The sequence below is a fragment of the Onychostoma macrolepis genome, chromosome 23 (assembly GCF_012432095.1).
Source record: "Onychostoma macrolepis isolate SWU-2019 chromosome 23, ASM1243209v1, whole genome shotgun sequence".
In the NCBI taxonomy this organism is placed as follows: Eukaryota; Metazoa; Chordata; class Actinopteri; order Cypriniformes; family Cyprinidae; genus Onychostoma; species Onychostoma macrolepis.
Genome location: NC_081177.1, coordinates 25,055,989 through 25,074,357, shown reverse-complemented (window position 1 = coordinate 25,074,357; position 18,369 = coordinate 25,055,989). Strand labels below are relative to the sequence as shown.

General features: G+C 36.4%; 1 protein-coding gene across 3 annotated transcripts in view; it reads right to left on the bottom strand.

Annotated features, from left to right (window-relative positions):
• ngfa (nerve growth factor a (beta polypeptide)) overlaps positions 1–9,184 on the bottom strand; it is a 35,723-nt gene extending 26,539 nt beyond the window's left edge. For 2 of the 3 annotated variants that reach the window (XM_058763707.1, XM_058763708.1), the window contains exon 1: positions 9,033–9,184. The gene's annotated coding sequence lies outside the window, so the exon portion shown is untranslated. Of the gene's footprint in view, positions 1–4,524; positions 4,731–9,032 lie in introns of those variants that run through there. The other variant, XM_058763710.1, reaches the window with a different exon arrangement.
• Between the last annotated feature and the right edge of the window lie 9,185 nt (positions 9,185–18,369).

Below are 18,369 nucleotides of genomic sequence, written 5' to 3'. Positions count from 1 at the left end.
TTCCCATCAGTTGGTGAGAATTTGATTGTTCACTCTGGAATTAGAGATGGGCTTGCCAAGCACGAATTCTTGTCATTACGCTGTTGGGAGGAGAGCTGTACTCGTTCCTCTTGACTTACTCTCAATGGGTTTAACATCTTTCATTGTGGCCGTTCCTGTTCAAAACAGTTGCTTTAAACTTGACCTTCGGCTGTCTGCACTCATCTTAACATAATTTACCATAGCTGACAGCCAAGAAATATATATGGCTTCATGCATAGCCTTCTACCAGACGGCTGACAGAAAGATTCGTGGTCGAAGAACAGTTTTAAAAAGTTACTTGAAAGTGAATGGTGAACTACTACACTGCAATAATTTCTTTTGCACCTTTACAACTCTTTGCTACTCATAGTGTAAATACTGCATATCCTCTTTATGTCAGTGGATAGACAGATGTAATGCTTTTGAACAAAAATATGGCCCTGCGTGATGATCAACTCTGTGAAAAAAAGTACACCTTGGCAATAAAAAAAGTATTATGTAAAAAAATGCTTTAAAATAATTTACTTGCAGTAAAGGAAGAAGAAAAAAAATGCTTTAAAAAACTTTTTTTTTTCTTTTACTGCAAGTAAATTCTTTTAAAGCATTTTTTCTTTTACTGCAAGTAAATTCTTGTATACAATACACTTGTATACAAGTGCAAAAAATTATTTTTTTTCCCCCACACTTAATTGTATGTTATTTGCAATTAAATGAATTTTTTTTATATACTTTAATTTTATAATAAATGCAATTAGTTGACTAAAGCACATTGTCATGTAATTTCATAATTACTTTATTTGAAACTATGGTTAAAGTGTACTGCTGAATGTACTGACAAGCATTCTTGGTAAACTAAAATATATTTTAATGTCATTTCTATATTCAAATTTGTATGTTACATCATTAAATATATTTGAAATTGCACTTTTGTAATGGTAAATTTGCAATTTAGCACATTTCAAATATATCATCTTTAACTTTAACAGTACTTTACATGTGCTTTAGTATAGTAAACACATCAAAATAAGTGTACTTTAAAGCATGACAAAATATTATTAAAACAATGATTTAAAATTTACTTAAAATAAAAGTTTTATTTTGACATTATTACAAAGTGTCTGTTTTAAAATCTAAGTGTACTTTACCTAAGTGTGTTCAGAAACAGTTGCAAAAGTGAACTTTCTTCAAGTACAGGCCTTAAATTTCAATAATATAATATTATCTGCAAATACAGTTTAAGAATTGAAGTATCAATACAATGAAGCACACTTCTTATTCACATGGGCTGAACCCAGCTGTTCATACATACCCCAACAAATATGAGATAAAGTGATGTGCGACAGATGTGCTAATTCCTTCCATATATATATATATATATATATATGTAAAGTAGTGGTTTAAGAGTAATTAACTCAGCTATTTTGAAAACAGTGTAATTTTTCAAGCAAAAAGGTACTTTTTTCCCACAGTATAGTGTTGCAAAATGCTAAATTGTTGTTTTTTTTGTTTCATTGTACAACCTGACCTGATCTCACAGAATTCCGTGTAATGTTCACGAACTTAATTAACCCCGAATCTGTGGTGGCATCACGGAATCGCCGAAAATTCCGTGCTGGGCTCACAGAAGGCATCAGCCGTGGTCCATGCACGGATTCACTGGTTCAACACCAGCGCTGCATCGGACCACGTAAAAAGAGTGACTCCGATGCAGTTATACTTTCACTGGAGTACCTGACCCCACCCCTACCCTAAACCTACCCAGTTCTGAACAATAATGATGACGATAAATTATCGCGTCGGCATATTTAAAGTGTTGAACCAGTGAATCCGTGCGTGGAGCACGGCTGATGCCTGTCACTGACTTACATTGGTATCACTTCTGTGAGCCCATCACGGATTTTTTTCTGTGAGCCCATCACGGAATTTTCTGCGATTCCGTGATGCCACCACAGATTCGGAGGTTAATTAAGTCCGTGAACATTACACGGAATTCTGTGAGATCATGTTGCATTGTATTGCATGTGCAAATTTGCAGCTGAGTAAATAAAGTCCATAATTAAATATCCAAAACTGTCTTCTCGACTTCTCGTATGTAGCTTTGGGAAATTTGATTCATGAGTTAGTGAGTTTGTTTGAATGCTTCGTGTAATTAATTAACTTCCCAGTGTTTCTGGTTAAGAAATATTTAGACTAGAAATTAGATTAGATGTTTGGAAATGTCCATATGTTTTTGATTCGATTAAATGCATTGTGTTTTGTGCAGACTTCTAAAAATATGAAGTGATGCTTCAAGCTTGCTTTGCTCATATGAAAGGAAAATTCCTTTATATAGTGAAAAAATGGTGCAGAATTTACTTTAAAACCGTTTTCACTTAGAAATTGGTAGTAAATTCAACAAATAATTACAAATATATGGCTAGTAACACACTGGAAGCAAGAACTCTTGAAGTAGAAAGATTGAAATAGAAGTTTCTTGTAAAACACACTTCGGAAAATCATTTTTACAGTGTACAATACAACAACAGCTCTGGAATGAGCTTCAAAAGGTGGAAAAAAGTCAAATCCTCAGCAATTGCATTTGTTAAATTTGCTATACAGTTCCAAGTCATTATACAAACATGACTGACCAATACGTATTCCAGAGCGCCACAATAACATCAAATAAGCAAACAAGATTTGATGTTCAAGCTGTAATCAAGGATTCTTGGTGCTTCTGAAAGTCAAAATAAAAGTTAAGCTATAGATCTGTGTTACTGTGTATATTATGAGTCAGTAACCTGTTCTATGAACAACCTGTCCAGACTAAACAATATCAGAGCATAGATAATGCATACGTAACTCTGCTGTAAGAATGATCTCAGAGGAGAACACAAAATGAGGTTTTTTGGAATGAGGAGATTTTCCAGCTAGTGAAAACTAGCTAGTGAGCCGTTTGTTAGCGTGACTAACACCGTTCATTCAGGTCTTAACAAAACCAAAGCTCATCATTGCATCATCTGTTCGAGGGATTTAACATCAAACATCTCTTCCAATTATGTGGAGGTGAAAGCAGGTGAGATGTCTTTGCATCACCGTCTACAGGTTGTTGCTAATGAGTGTTTATGGCTGCAGGAAATGGACTCTAAAGCCGAACAAGAGTTCATGTCGAGCAGCTGTGAGTGCCAACAGAATGACTCAGGCTAGAAGTTCACGCAGACACGACTGGCCAGACATGCTCTGGAAAGGTGCGTGATAATTCTTCTGAGGCCACACACAGCGGAAATGTGAGAGGTTGTAGTAGATCCCATAGATCTCAAGGCTGTAAATCCAATGTGGAATTCATTTTGTGAGAAGTTACCAAGTCGTCACACATACGGTCTTATATAAGCACAGTGACAGACACCATGAAGGAAGTCTACCAGCTGACGAAAGCAATCGCAAATCCTATCAGAGAAAACGCACTCGCAGCATCTGAGCTGAACGCAGTTTGCGGAGTATAGTTTTTTGAGCTATATGCATCTTGAACATTTAGAAAATCATGGATTTATTTAACGTCTAACAGTAGATACATAGACATTACAGGAGATCGTTTTTTTGTCATGTTTCTAAAAGTGATGCAATTTGTCATATACAGCACATCTCAAATGATGTTTTGTTTGATAATAAGCTGAAATCTGTTAGTTTTAATTTAATCTCTGGGTTATAAAAGTTTCGAAAATTGAAGAAACACTTAATTACTGATTTTCTGGGTCAGTTGTTTAGGATGCAAAAGATCTATCATTTGATTATTTTATTAAACTGCTGAACAACTGTTTAGTGAATTTGCAACTTAGTTTCCAACTGGCAAAATAATTTTATGATGGCATTTGTCTGTAATTTTCCATTTTATGAAACAAATAACAAATTTCTAACATCATTCTTATGTACACTTTTGCATTTATTTGAATAAATTGAATCATCCACAAGATCCAGTTTCACAGAAAGCATGATGGGAGCTTTTAAATAGGAAGTAGTTATCATGTTCCGCTCAGTGGCAGATATGTACTTTTTTGCATACTGAACTGATTTGAATTTGTGTTAAGCACAGGAAAGCTTTGAATGTGGGTGGTTGATATTGTCCGCGGCGTCTTTTATAATTATCATTATGCATTGAGTTTTTCTGACCTCCTATTGATTGGATAATTTGAATTTTTAAAATATTTTGTTTTGCTTTTAATATTTGTACTTTAAAAAATGCACTTTTGTCTATTTAAACTGAATTGGTGAAAGTGATTAAAAACAGTCAAAAAGAAATATTGATCAGTTACAAGACTCAAGATATCCAAATACATTCAAATACTGTTTAAACCTAAAATCTTCATGCCGATAAAAAAACAAAACAAAAACCACGTCTATGTTATGCAATAGCTACCAATGTACACACTGAAAGCGAGCCATACATTAAGCCACACAGTAAAAGAAAATATTCTCACAGCTGTCTGAATCATCTGTTAATCTTAAACATGAAATTACTTGTCTACTTACCCACCTGCAGTAGCAAAAGACAAAGTAGTAATGTAAAGTCAGGGCCCAGAAGGGGAAAGTGGTTGCGGCAAGTTCAAAGCCTGCTGATTGTGTGTGTCTGTTCTCTGTATGTTTTGGAGACAACCTCATGTAGAGACAAGCACTGCAAAACATGTCATCTGTCTATGAAATGAAAACAGAAATATATTGGGTGGGGTACAGGTGAAGGCATCATGCTCTGCGGTCGAGCTGAAATTAGGGCATATCGCATCTGTTAAGCAAACTTCTCCCAATTGTTATTTTATGTGTACATAAGTCCAAAACCTCCAAGCTCTCAGGGATTGGATAAAACATGCTCGTTTGTTAGCTGAACGAAAGGGAAGATTCAGATGTGCGAGAGGCATAGATTTAACCTTGAACATTCAGCAAGAAGAAAATGTTTGCAAACTATAAAAAGGACATAAAGTATAAACAGTGCATGGAGGTCTGAAAGCCTGAGGCCACATCGTCGAAAATGTGGGATGTAAATTAGAATTTAAACATAGACATAACGTTTTATTTAGAGTTCAAAACTTTAAAACAAAGTACTGATGTGATGCAAAACTAATAGGAAATATTTCAGAATCTGTACATGTAAAATTAATAAGGAATATTACAGAATATGCACTATTTCTATGTCACTAATCAAATAAGAATATTTGTCAAATAGGGCATGTGAAGTCTCTTTATACAGATAAATATATGTTCATACTTCTTTTGGGTTACTGATCAATAAAATCATATGCCACCCTACACTGTACCAATAAATATTTTCCAAATGTTTTACATTCCAGGACTGTAAAAGCATTTACAAACTTTCTGCAGTTTTACACTTATAATGTATTAGTATCAGTATGTATCGAGACATGAAAATATCCAAATGATATGTCATTTGTAACCCTTTGAAATAATCAAATATTATTATTATTTTTTAATTTTTTGGAAAAGTGTGTGAAAAATTGTGTTTTATGGTTGGTCACAATTGTGACCGATGGGATAATGTGTATACTGAATTAACATATTTCTGCACTCGTAAAAATTTTTATATACTGTATCTTAGCCCAGCTATTTTAAACTGTTTGATCACATTCTAGGGCGAATATTATGCATAAAAAAAACCTTATACAACATTGATAGGAAAAATGAGATAAAAGACAAAAAATTACAACCATCAACGTATTTAAAAAAAATAACTTTTTTGTAACATATATCGTAAATTTTTTTTATTAGTGCTACCAGTATTACAATATTGTAACTTATTTCGTACATTTGATTTTTTTTTATTTTTAATTTAGTGCAATATTTTATCATTGCAACATTTTAGTGCAATTTTCACTAACAACTGCGATTGGATTTATATTGTATGCCTAAGTTCACTGTTATCCCACCGGTCACTATTGTGACCATCAACATGTTTATTCATTCTATGATCATACTCAACAAAACTGAATATATGTGAATTCATATATTAATACTAGACACATTAAAGATAATGTGTACCAAAAATCTTTGTCTTATCTTTACGTTAACACACTTTACTAGCCTTTCGCTTTGGAGCTTTGACGCAACCATCATCTTCTCAAGGTGCAAACAGGAAATAAACTGCTCTGGTCATGTGACAATTTGTACTAACCAAGTGAAACTGAACATATTTAATTGAGACCCTTTATTTTTTCCATATTTGCAGGAAGTGCACTAAAACATCAGTCAGTACGTTTTTTAGAGCTTTACAAATGAAAAATTCACCGGTGGGATTAAATGGGTTAATAATGATGATACGTGGAAAATGCATAAAATGGGTAGCGGCAACAATTGTAAATGAATTTATGTAATTCAACATTTCACTGAAATTTTTATGCGGATATTTTTGTCACACTTCAGTTAGGGTATCATTTCTTACTATTAACTAAATATTAACTATGACTTTTTACTAGTTAGGGAGGTAAAATATGTTTATGCAGAATAAGGCATTAATATGTGCTTATAAGTGCTAATAAACAGCCAGTTTGCTAGTAATATGCATGCTAGTATGCAGCTAATTAATAGTGAGAATTGGTTCCTAAACTAAAATGTTACTATCATTTTTAATATAGAAAGCAACAAGTATTTTACTATGTTCAAACTTTTTAACCCCACTATAAGTTGGAAAACAAATATATGAGATCAGTTATATGATACAGAAAAAAAAAAAAAAGCCGCAGTGTGTTAAATTGTGTGGTTCATGCAAAAAAAAAGTGCAAGTACTATCAACCTCTTGGGATGAAATCCATAGCTTGACAAAGAATTTTATGATGTATTTGGAACAGACGAATAATATCCAATAAACATTTTGACAGAAATCGCATCAGGGTTTTAAATGAGAAACAGATTTTTGGAGTGAGTTTATAGGTTTCTTACGAATGGTTTCAAGATTCATGAATACATACAAGCATCTGTCTGGGCATGTAAACAATCCTCTTCTTCGTACAAAGATTTTTAAATTTTTTACAATTTTTTACATTTGGACATTATTGCACGATCTAACTGATCCCAGAGAAAGCGTTTGGGTTAAATGGCTCAATCAAAGATTACACAATTCTAGCATTGCAATGACCTATCAATAATTATGATAGGTTCAATATCAAATTAACTTCTAATTTGTAGAAGGTGTTTGACATCACCAACAGCACATATTTTTGTTATCTGTTAGCGCTTCTTTACTGACGTTGATCTATTCCAGCATCGCTCCTCATTTTAGAGTCATTCTATTAATTTATCACTTTCACTTCCCTACTCAAATGTTGCGTGAATCACCATGGGAACAATTTTCAAGCTCTTGTGTGGCCATAGGGGGCATTAAATTTAGCTCTCTGTCGAAGGTCGGTCTTCTCTGCACAAACAAACACGGCTTATCCTAAACAGAAGCGCTCCGAAGCGAGCTCAAATACTCATAAAACTGTCTTGGCAGTGCATACAAGAGCCCCAGGGCTGTCCAAACTCTGAAATCCATCAGAAGATACTATATATTCCAGATCGTTTCAGCCAGGGGCCAGAGAGAGTCAAACAGGACCCCGGAGTGCATGTTTGTGTTGGGTTTCTGCAGAAGTATTTTGTGTGTGAACTTGGAATGTTGGGTGAGTAAAACTAGATCCACCTCATCTATTTTGTTTGGCCAGATGGTCAGTGTGCTCTTATCGAGCCATATAGCCAACGGGTCATTTTATATATTCACGGCCAATGCCGGGACTACGCTATAGGCTCGAGCCATCGGCCTGGGTAACTTAAACACCCAGGGGAGTTTCTGGCAGTGGCCCACCTGCCTCATTAGAAGCCCTCATTACCTCTCATTACCACAGCGGCACGCTACGCTACGTGAGCACAGATCTACAGAGAGAAACCTTTAATTCAGGCTCAATGGGAAACCTGACCCTGCTCATGAATAATAATAGCCGACATCATTGTATGGAAGGAAAATAGCACTGTCCATCTGCCTCAGGACAAGAGAGCATCTGGGAATTTGAAAGGCTTCACTCACTCAGTGTCAAGTAAACGCTGGGTTCTATCCAAAGCGACTTCAAGAGGGCCGTCAACCTGCATTTGGACAAGGCAAGCATACGTATACAGTTCTGGTGGATGCATTATGCGGTAGAGAATCGCACTTAGGATTTTATCATTTTTATGCAGGCGACTTTATCTTTTACAGATGTTGACTGAATTGGATGGTATGTGTTAAAAAAGCATGTCTTATTTGTATATTCCAACTTTCCCAATCTATAACATCATTCTGCCAAATATTCATAAAATCCCTCTGCCATCTCCCTCCCGTTTGCATATTCAGACTTCAACTTCAACCTGAAGCCGGCTGACATGCTAACCACAGCTCCTGCCCAGATGAAAATGATAAAAATCTGTAACATGTTCCATGTCTCGGAGAGGAATGAAGCAACGATAGCGAGACCCTCTGGTTGTGTAACATGAGTGGTTTGACGGATAGATGGAAAGAAAAAGAGAAAGGGGGAGGTTTAATGTTTTAGGGGTCTCTAACTTCTAAGCATACTTCTCCAAAGTCTGGTGGTCACCAACACCTAGCAGACCTCCAAGTTTATCTCTTCATGCTTCAACTACATACCCCAGAACGCTTGAGTTTTCATAATACCACAAGTTATTCTTGTCCAAACCACACAATTTGGTTTGGAATTCATTCAGAAACAGTTTGGGTTTTTCTTCTCTTTACTTTTTTTTTTTTTTTTTTACTTTTTGAAGTTGATGAAGTGAGCTCCACTTCTGCTGGTCTTCTCCCCTGCAGATATCATCTAGTATATCACTCAAGTTATTTCTTTTCAATGCATGCATTGCTTTTCTTGTCAACAGCACCTTGAGTCTTCCTGTCATAGGATACGGGCTCATTTCAGATTAAAAGCTTCCCTTTTGCTTGTTGACAGGTAGCAAGACCATTCATAAGCATTCCTCGAAACTCATAATTCAAAACATCAGCACCCAGTGCTGCTTACCTCACAGCTGTTCTCCTCTCACGTTTGTGAAATGTCAAAACCCCAAGTTGGTTGTATTCCAGCTCTCAAACTCTCTACAGGTTTATCCCCAATGCCCGGTCCTGTTCGGCGTTACAAAATGCGAGTATCCAGGTCCTGTGCCATCCACTCCAGCCCTGCTCCCACTCTCTCTTAAGGGAAATTGATTGTTCTGAAAGTTGGAGTCCCACAGCTACTCCCCTGACCTCCACTGCAGGAGCCAACAGGTCCTAGTGCCTCCCCTTTCCCTCCCTCTCTGCCCCTCCTTTCTCTCGTCATGTCTATAGGCTGCAGAATCCGTTGCGTAGCGCTGAGAGTAACAGGAAAGTGGAGCTTTGTTTAGGCCCCGTTCACGAGATGATTCACTGTCGTGATTTGCTTGGCCCGTATCAGCCATTCAGATCTTGACATTTCCTTAGTCCTGTTAGTCATCGTTGGAATTACTTACCTCAATAGTTGTTTCAAACTCTTTTCTTGAGTCATTCAGTCACGATCCATTTTGCTCTAGAAATGCAAGCGCCTCGGGTATTTGCATAAGAAAATATGAGGCGGCTGTATTGCAGATGCAGAAAATGAGAGACAGAATAAAGGAATGACAGAAATGACGTTTCTTTTTTTAGAACAACTCCCACAAACAAAACCACGAAGGAGAATAAAAGCCAGCAGATGGAACCGCTTCGATTGGGGCTCCAGCTATAGTTCAGAGGCCCTGAGCTGAATTGAATTTAAAGAAGAATTACGCTCACAGGAAGCGCAGTTGGCCGACTGCACTAAGTGAGTATGACATGAGGAGTTTTCTCACAGCGAACAAAAACCTGGCATTAATAATTTTGATTGGACGTTCCCACACAGAAATGTACATCTCTTAAAATTAAAGTTCGTCCAGTGGTTCCATTGTTTTATTCATGTCCCTGTTGGGTATTGAACTTAAAAGCATATATAATGCAATTTGATACCCAACACACCCAGCTTTGAACTGGGCCAGTCCACTCATATATCATAACAGAGGGGTTTCATCTAATTTTTACCACTGTATCTTTCCTTTAGCTCTCTGATTTTAGTGAAAACAAGGTTCAAATATTCATCTGCCGCCTCAGTGCAAAGAATGATGTACTTTTAATGAAGTTGAAATTTTCTTTTGCGATTTATTTTACTGCAGTACATTATTAAATTCAAATTGGCCTTGCTAGCTACTAACATCAAATACTTCAACCCTGTTAAAACCTCCATAAAGTGATTTGCTTGCCCTGCTGGCCACCAAGCTTGTTTCTACAGGTTGGACTGGTCTGGTTTGATTAATTTAATGTTGTTTTGTGCACGTTTTAGTTGGTCAGGCTGGGAGACTGGCTATACCAGCTGAATACCTGCTTGGGAAACCAGCTAATATAATATCATTGTTTAGACAGGATGTGAGCAGCATGACGCAATGCAACAAAATCAACAACTACCATTAGTACCACTGGTATTAATGATACTGTCTACACTAGATGTGGTGGGAAACAAAAAGTCATAGACAGTAAAATGATGCCCCTTTCTATTTATAATGTACTCCAAGCACTTGTGCTACTTCCGACAACAGGACAAATGCATTTGTAACTTTTGATTTGACATGTTCAGTATAGACAGCCTCAAGCCGTTGTGGCGTGGTGTGACATGACAATGGTCATGTCTGGTGTAGACTTGATGTAGGCGGAAATATGTATGGTGCTATTGAAAACATAACACTAACGATACTGTCCTCTGAGACTATGAAACGCTCAGAGTTGAAGTCAATTAGTAACAAATATACAAGAATGAGCACTTAAAGAAATATGGTATAACCTGGAGGTGCAGAGCCACATGCTTTATGCATAATCTGACATACTTGCATGTCCATGGTAGTGTAGGGGAACTGTTCTTGGCTAATAGTCCTAAGCATTCAAAGACATGTCAATTGCTTTGTCAGGGGCTGTCCTTACAAGACCAGTGTTGAGTTGGAATGTGACCCGGTAGCCACCCAGACCCCTTGACCCTTCTGATTGGTTTATGGTTGGAGAGGTAGGAGAGAGCAAAGGTCAAGTGTTGTTGTATTCCAGTTTTGCTGAAGCCATAACTGTGTGCAGTGCACCAGCTGCGGTTGAAGACTTCCAGCGCAGGATTGCTTTCACATTAAGAGCAATGATATAGTACTTAACTTTGATAACCCAAATTCTTTACCCATCCAGGCATTACCAAGGTCTGTCTCCATAGTAATGGAACCAATATTGCAAAGCACACACTATTTATTTTAGCAAGCATTCTTGAACCAAACTGACACTCCCATGTGGCAGATTTTTTTGGTTACACTTTAAGTGTAATTTTGTAATTTTGTAACTACATGTCAACTACATGTCAACTAATTTTCATTAATTTGCAACTACATGTCTACTAACTCTCTGTAGGGTAGGTTTAGGGTTAGTAGAATAAGTTGACATATACTTGAAAAGTTTATCATAGTCTGAATGATTGTGGGCCCATCAAAATAAAATGTTAGAAGATATTAAGCAGACAGTCTACTAATACCCTAAAGACTGCTAGTTGACATGTAGTTGCAAAGTTACTTACTGTTAGTAGAATGTCTAAAGTGGACTATCGAAATAAAGTGCTACCACATTTTTGTTGTTTTTTTTGGTAATCTAATGGCTTCACATTAGAACATTTGGTATGGACCCAAGTGTATTTTTTGTTAGAGTTCGGTTGGTTGCATGTATGCATTCGACAGATGCTTTTATTCAACACGACTTCAGTTGCATTAAAGGTGTACATACATTGCATTCCCAAACCCTCTTGCTAGCTAGCACCATGCTTTACTGTTTGAGCTAAAGGAAATGGGGTGTGCACCAAGGGGTGTACAGTTCATGCAAATTCAAGTACGAGTCACAGTTGTTATAAATGCAGTATGTTCTAAAAATGATGATACCACTACTGATGATATTTAATTTGCATCTTTGCATTATAGTTTAATGCACTTCTCACAGCAGAATAAATAGCCCCCAGAGAGTAGCTTAAATTCTTTGCATCTTTTGCAATACCGTGGTTTGGACCCAAAAGTACAGTGTGAAACGAGACCAGTGGGACTCATGGAGGGGGTGGAACTGAACTCAGGACTGGAAGTGTAAAAACAGTCTTACATGCACATGGTCCATTAAAACATGGATGGAGATTCAATACACAGAAGCTTTATTGCCCAAATTCTTATCATCCACTTAACTGCTATACCACAAGGAGTATGTACCATATTCACTGCGATGAGGGTTGTGGTTAATGGAAGTGGTTGGACGGGTTTTCCCGAATGATGTGGGCGATGCACATTAAAGTCTTCAGGGTATGTGATCCTGAATGCGTCCTTTTTTCACTATGTAGTCGAGCATGCAAATTTGACAACCTGCCAATCATCTTTACTCTCGAGCCTGGAGTTCTTTCTAGGGGGTTTACCCTAGTAAGTCACTGATTGTAGTCAAATACTGTAACTCCTGTAGGGCCATGAGGTGGAGTCACTGGCTGAGGTTGGAGCGGTTTGTAACGTCAATGGGGCGTGGAGGCACAAGCCCTCTGATTCAAGGAGCACTGCAGAGGGAGAGGCCCAAGGTGTTTTCATGTTTATGGCTTCCATGTGCTGGCTCTGTGCCCAGAGAGCTAGAGGCAATGAAAGGAAGATTCTGAGAAAAAGACGAGTCCGTGATGAAGATCTTTCACGCTCGATCAGATCTCCTGCAGTTCTTTCTTGGCTCTGATGTCAGGCTCTGGAATCATGATTGATTGTGAAAGAAACTCCTCCGTGAATGAACGAGCTAAAATGCAAAGATGTAGATAGCTTTCTAAGCAATGGGCATTATCATTTTCTTGCAGCATTTATTCTTCTGAGATATTCTGGTCTTTATATGGTTCTTTGCAAATGCTTGACAGACATCCCGTGAGCCTTACACGAGAAATAGTGCTGTCTGATTCTTGCTAGTTAAAAACAAGCATACATAAATAATAATAAAATGCACTTTCCATGTAGAATGTTCGTGGTTTTTTTTTTTTTTTTTGGTGAGTGATACATTTGAACTACAAGTGTCATCCAGAAAAAATGTGCAAGCGAATAATTACACATAAGCCATAGTTTTCTTTCCTTATAAAGAAATAGGATGCTTCTTAAGATAACTTAAAAATATATACGATTATTGTGATTAAAGAGAAAAACAAAAGAAAGTGAAATATAAGTTTAATTCGGTTTTGGACCCAAATAGCAAGGCCCCATTGAATAAATAATACTAATAAAAACAACAACAACAACAACAACAACGACAACAATAATAATAATTGGGAATATTTGTTTATTTATTTATTGTTAGAAAATACCTATATGCCTATCAGCATTTTAAATTGTGATATATTTTGGAATCAGGGCTGCAAACTTCTTAGAATGGCTAATAAGTTTAAGATAAATGAGTTTGGCTGGGCTTGTGACCCACCCTATGCATGTTGTTATTAAACACTAATATGATAAGATATATGATGTGATTGAGCCGTTTGAGTAATGTTAATTTTATGTTAATTTAAGGTTAATTTATATACTAATACTGTTTCAGTGGTTTAATGTTACCTTACTGTACCTTTACAGTGTCATTTTTCATCCATATTCAGAGGAATCAACAAATGGTTTACTAATATGGCATAGTTAACATTTTAATGTCCAGCGCTCACTCCACCCTCGATACTATGACTGAGCTGAGACCCTTGAACAATGCACCGAACCCTAAAACTGCTCCCCGGGCACCGCAGCATTGGCTGCCCACTGCTCTGGGTGTGTGTTCACGGTGTGTGTGTGTGTGTGTGTTTGTGCTCTTTTCACTGCTGTGTGTGTGCACTTGGATGGGTTAAATGCAGAGCTCAAATTCCAAGTATGGGACACCATACTTGGCCACACGTCACGACTTTTCCTTTAATACTGAAGAATGCACACATCATCTCTAAGTCAAATAGCAAGAAAACAGTCAAACAGGAAACTGACATTTGTAGCAAAATAATTAGCAGGACATTTATCCCGCATATTACAGTCCTGGGCTGTGCTATGTAATTGAGCCGGGCCTCCTACACTCATGGCTGGGTCAAGAGCTGACATATCGCTGCCTCCTCTTCACTCATTGACTCCTCATCTTCTTCATCCCACCACTCTGCGCTTCAGAAGCTCGCTATTGTCCCACCAAGGCCGGCAGTAGAGAACAAACACCCTCCTCCACACACCCATTCAGCTCTTCATATATTCGCCTGCTCTCCAGACACTGCCGGATAGAAGGATTAAGCAGAATAAACCAATACAACAAAGACAATAACACTCCTATTCATTTTCTCCAAAGAGAAACACAGACCATGACATCTGAAGTTGTTAATCAATGGTATATGGCTTGTATTTTTATATTGTAAATTTTTGTTGTTGTACACAGTCTGTTCCATTGCCCCCATTATTTATTTATTCATTTATTTATTTAAATAGCCTTTGATTTCTAACAAAGTTAGCAATGTTGTGATCTATCTCAGAGTTTGATGGTTTGGTTGAAGGCTTATAACTGTTTACGGAAGAATTTTTAAAAATCCCCATGGAGAAAATGAATGAAAAGTATATTTCCATAACCAAGAAAAAATGGGCCATCACTGTTGTGCTCTGTGACATCTAGGAGTGACATTTCTTCATGCTTTTGAAGGTAACCACAAACAATTTCAGCGGAAATGAAACTTGAACTTGTGTTTTTGGTTGCTATGGAGTCAATACAGTATAACAATGAAGTTAGTTTATTCAAGTGGACAGCACTTTACTGACAGACCCAATTATGAATCCTCATTCTTTAAAATGATTGTATACCATGCATTGTGAATCACAGTAGTTATTATCAGTTATTAAATGATAAGCTCTGCGTCACATACAGGGGTTTCAGCATATTTAACTGCTTCAGAACAGACAAGCCGAGTCAAAGTGACAGCAATTAGACACATTCCTCAAATGCCAAGTCGGCCCACAAGTCCTGCGGGGCAAATAGGGAGTTCTCATTCAATACTGTGTGGTGCCCTCACTGATTTACCCACTACCTAATGTCTTCCCGTCAGAGGGTAATGCTGTTTTTTAAAGTCATGTATTAAAAAAATTAAAAGACATGTAAAAAGCCGTTTTAATCATACAATGCAGAATATATGTAGCCTAATATAATAAAAAATTTGTTTGCAATTCCTCCACAGTGAAAAAAAGCACTGTACAACTGCAGAGAACACATTAAGCTGAAAAAGTTACTCATTTTTAACTTTACAGTATCATACAGATGAATAAATTTGAACACAAGACATGCTAACGTCACCTAACGGGTGATCCGAATCATGAGAACAGTCGAATAAAGAAGAATAATGATTTAAAGATAAGAGTTAAATGTGGAAAACTCCACAAGGTGTCTGATTATTTTGGTCTGAGAAGCAGATTTCAGTGTGGTTTTTGGAGGCCCTGTGATGAGGACCTTAGTGATTTAATAAAAAAACAAACAAACAAAAACAAAAAAAAAACAAAGCCAAGGCCCTGTGAATTCAAGCAATGACCCTGGACTATGACTGTCGGTGTTAAAATGTTGACCCAATATGCATGCATGAATGAATTTCAATAAACATTAAAAGTTTCCTTTTTTATTTATTTATTTTTTTACATTTAGATTTTCAGTGCACAAACCCATGTAATGTAGTGTAATGAGCAAATACATACATAATGTCTATATCAGTAAATATCGATATTAACATAGATTCAAGACTTGCATATCTACTTTTCCATTCATTAATTGAAGAGCATTTGGAAGATTACCATAAACTAAATTTTATAACTTTGTTTGTGCTACAACATTGACATAACCCCTTAATATTTATATGTATCAGTGAATTAATTAAATAATCTCATTAAGCTTTGATATTAATGTTGATTCAAGACTTTCTTTTCACATTTAGATTTTTCAGTGCACATTTCCTTTTATTTCCTTTCATGCATTACAGAGACTTTGTAAAATGACTAATAAATCAAATTGACGAACAACAAAGTAAATGAATGAATGAATGAATCTCATTATACTTTGATATTAATGTACATTCAATACTTTTTTTCACGATCAGATTTTTCAGTGCATATCCACTTTTATTTCCATTCATAAACTGGAGAGACTTTGAAAAATGACCATTAATTAAATTGACTAACAAACTAACTAACTAACCGAATGAATGAATGAATCTTATTAAACTTTGATATTAATATAGATTCAATACTTTTTTTCACATTCAGATTTTTCAGTGCATATCCACTTTTATTTCCATTCATAAATTGAGAGACTTTGAAAAATGACCATTAATTATACTGACTAAACTGAACACACGAATGAATGAATGAATGAATGAATCTCAAGACTTTCTTTGCTGTTATTTCCATTCATAAAATTGTATTTTATCGCTGTCTGATAAAATTCCTGATTGTTTCTCAGAAGATATTTCTCCGTGAGACTATCATTCCTTCTATATTCCACCAGCAGGCAAATCTAAATGTGACGTTAATGCACTCTGGCTGTTTGTGTGTAGAATATGTTGGAAAAAGTTTAGAAGAAGATGGGATTTTCCATTCCATGAGCCTGTTTGCATCTGAGTCATTGTTTTTAAGGTGCAATCTTTAGGGTCTCGCTCTCTTCGCTTATTTATAAATGACAATAACAACTGCAAACAAAGCAACAGCATCAATAACATTGTCGTCAACAATTAAAGCAACAGCTAACAACAAAAAAGCGCCCTGCAGAAATAAGGGAATCCAGTGGCATCTTGGGTGAATTTGCTGGTTGGGCTCTTGCCAAGGAAATAGCAGGCCTCATAATCTTCTGCTTCTTTATGTGGTGTTTTGACAACGGAAAGTTTTCAAAACATGAATAGAATATTACCAGACCTTTACATCCATCCCTATGTTTTGACAGCCATTGGCATTGTAAGGTAAAATATAACTTAACCTTATATTTTTCGAAAGTATGAAAGAATAACGAAGCGATTTAATGGTTTTACATGTGCTTCATGGGCAGCATGCAGCCTAACATGCTTCAACAACTTCATGAAAACCATTAAAGTGAGATTTGTCTGAGGCTTTGTTTACTTTGCCACACCTGCTATCAGGGAGAACCAGAGGAAATCCTGATGGTTTATCTCGTGTCTGATTTAGACTGCTCATTCATTCCATTTTTTTATCTATTTCACGTGCCCAACGCAGCCAACCCAGATAGCAGATAGCACACGTACATCTCCCAGATGTCTGTTCATGATCTGTTGAGCAGCATACTAAAGCACACAAAACATTCTGAAGTGTGTTATTTGATACTGCATTACGTATTAAAGGGATAGTTCACCTGAAAATGAAAATTTGCTGTTAATTTACTCACCCTCAGGTCATCCAAGATGTAGGTGACTTTTTTCTTCAGTAGAACAGTAAAGAAGATTTGGTAACACTTTATTTTAGGGTCTCTTAACTAGTTGCTAATTAGCATGCATATTAATAGAATATTAGCCATTTATTAGTAGTAATTAAGCACATATTAATGCCTTATTCTACATGACCTTATTCTACATCCCTAGTCCTACCCAATACCTAAATTTAACAACTACCTTACTAACTATTAATAATCAGCAAATTAGTCATAGTTAATAGTTAATAAGTGTTCCATATTCTAAACTGTTACCGAAAATTTGTAGCTGAAACCGTGGTCCTTTGTGATTCATAAAATGCAAGTCAGCGGCTACCGTCATTTTTAGAGTCAAAAACGCAAATCAATGAACATGAAATTAATACCAGTGGCTCCTGATGATATATTGAGGTCTTATGAAGCGAAACGATCAGTCTGTGCAAGAAACTGAACATTATTTACAACATTATTATCTGTAATCCAGATCCACGGGCAAACGGTCTGGAGTGATGTCCGGTTCACGAATGAATCATTGTTAATGAAAACTAGTTTTTTTTAGTGAACTGGATAAACCAGTTTAGCAAATCGGACTGAACCATCTGAAACAGTTCACGACTCAAATAGCACAGATCTACAAGTTACTCAAGTCACCTACATCTTGGATGACCTGAGGGTGAATAAATTTAAATCACTTAAAGGTGAAATAGGTGACTGTCTTAGCATTTTCCAAGATCTCCTACTGCACCTTTAAGTTAATATATTGCAAATTTGTCATTAAAAAGGTGCAATTGCAAATTTATTTACAAACATGACAAGCATGTTTCAATAGAAATGACATTCAAGTATATTTTAGTTTACCATAA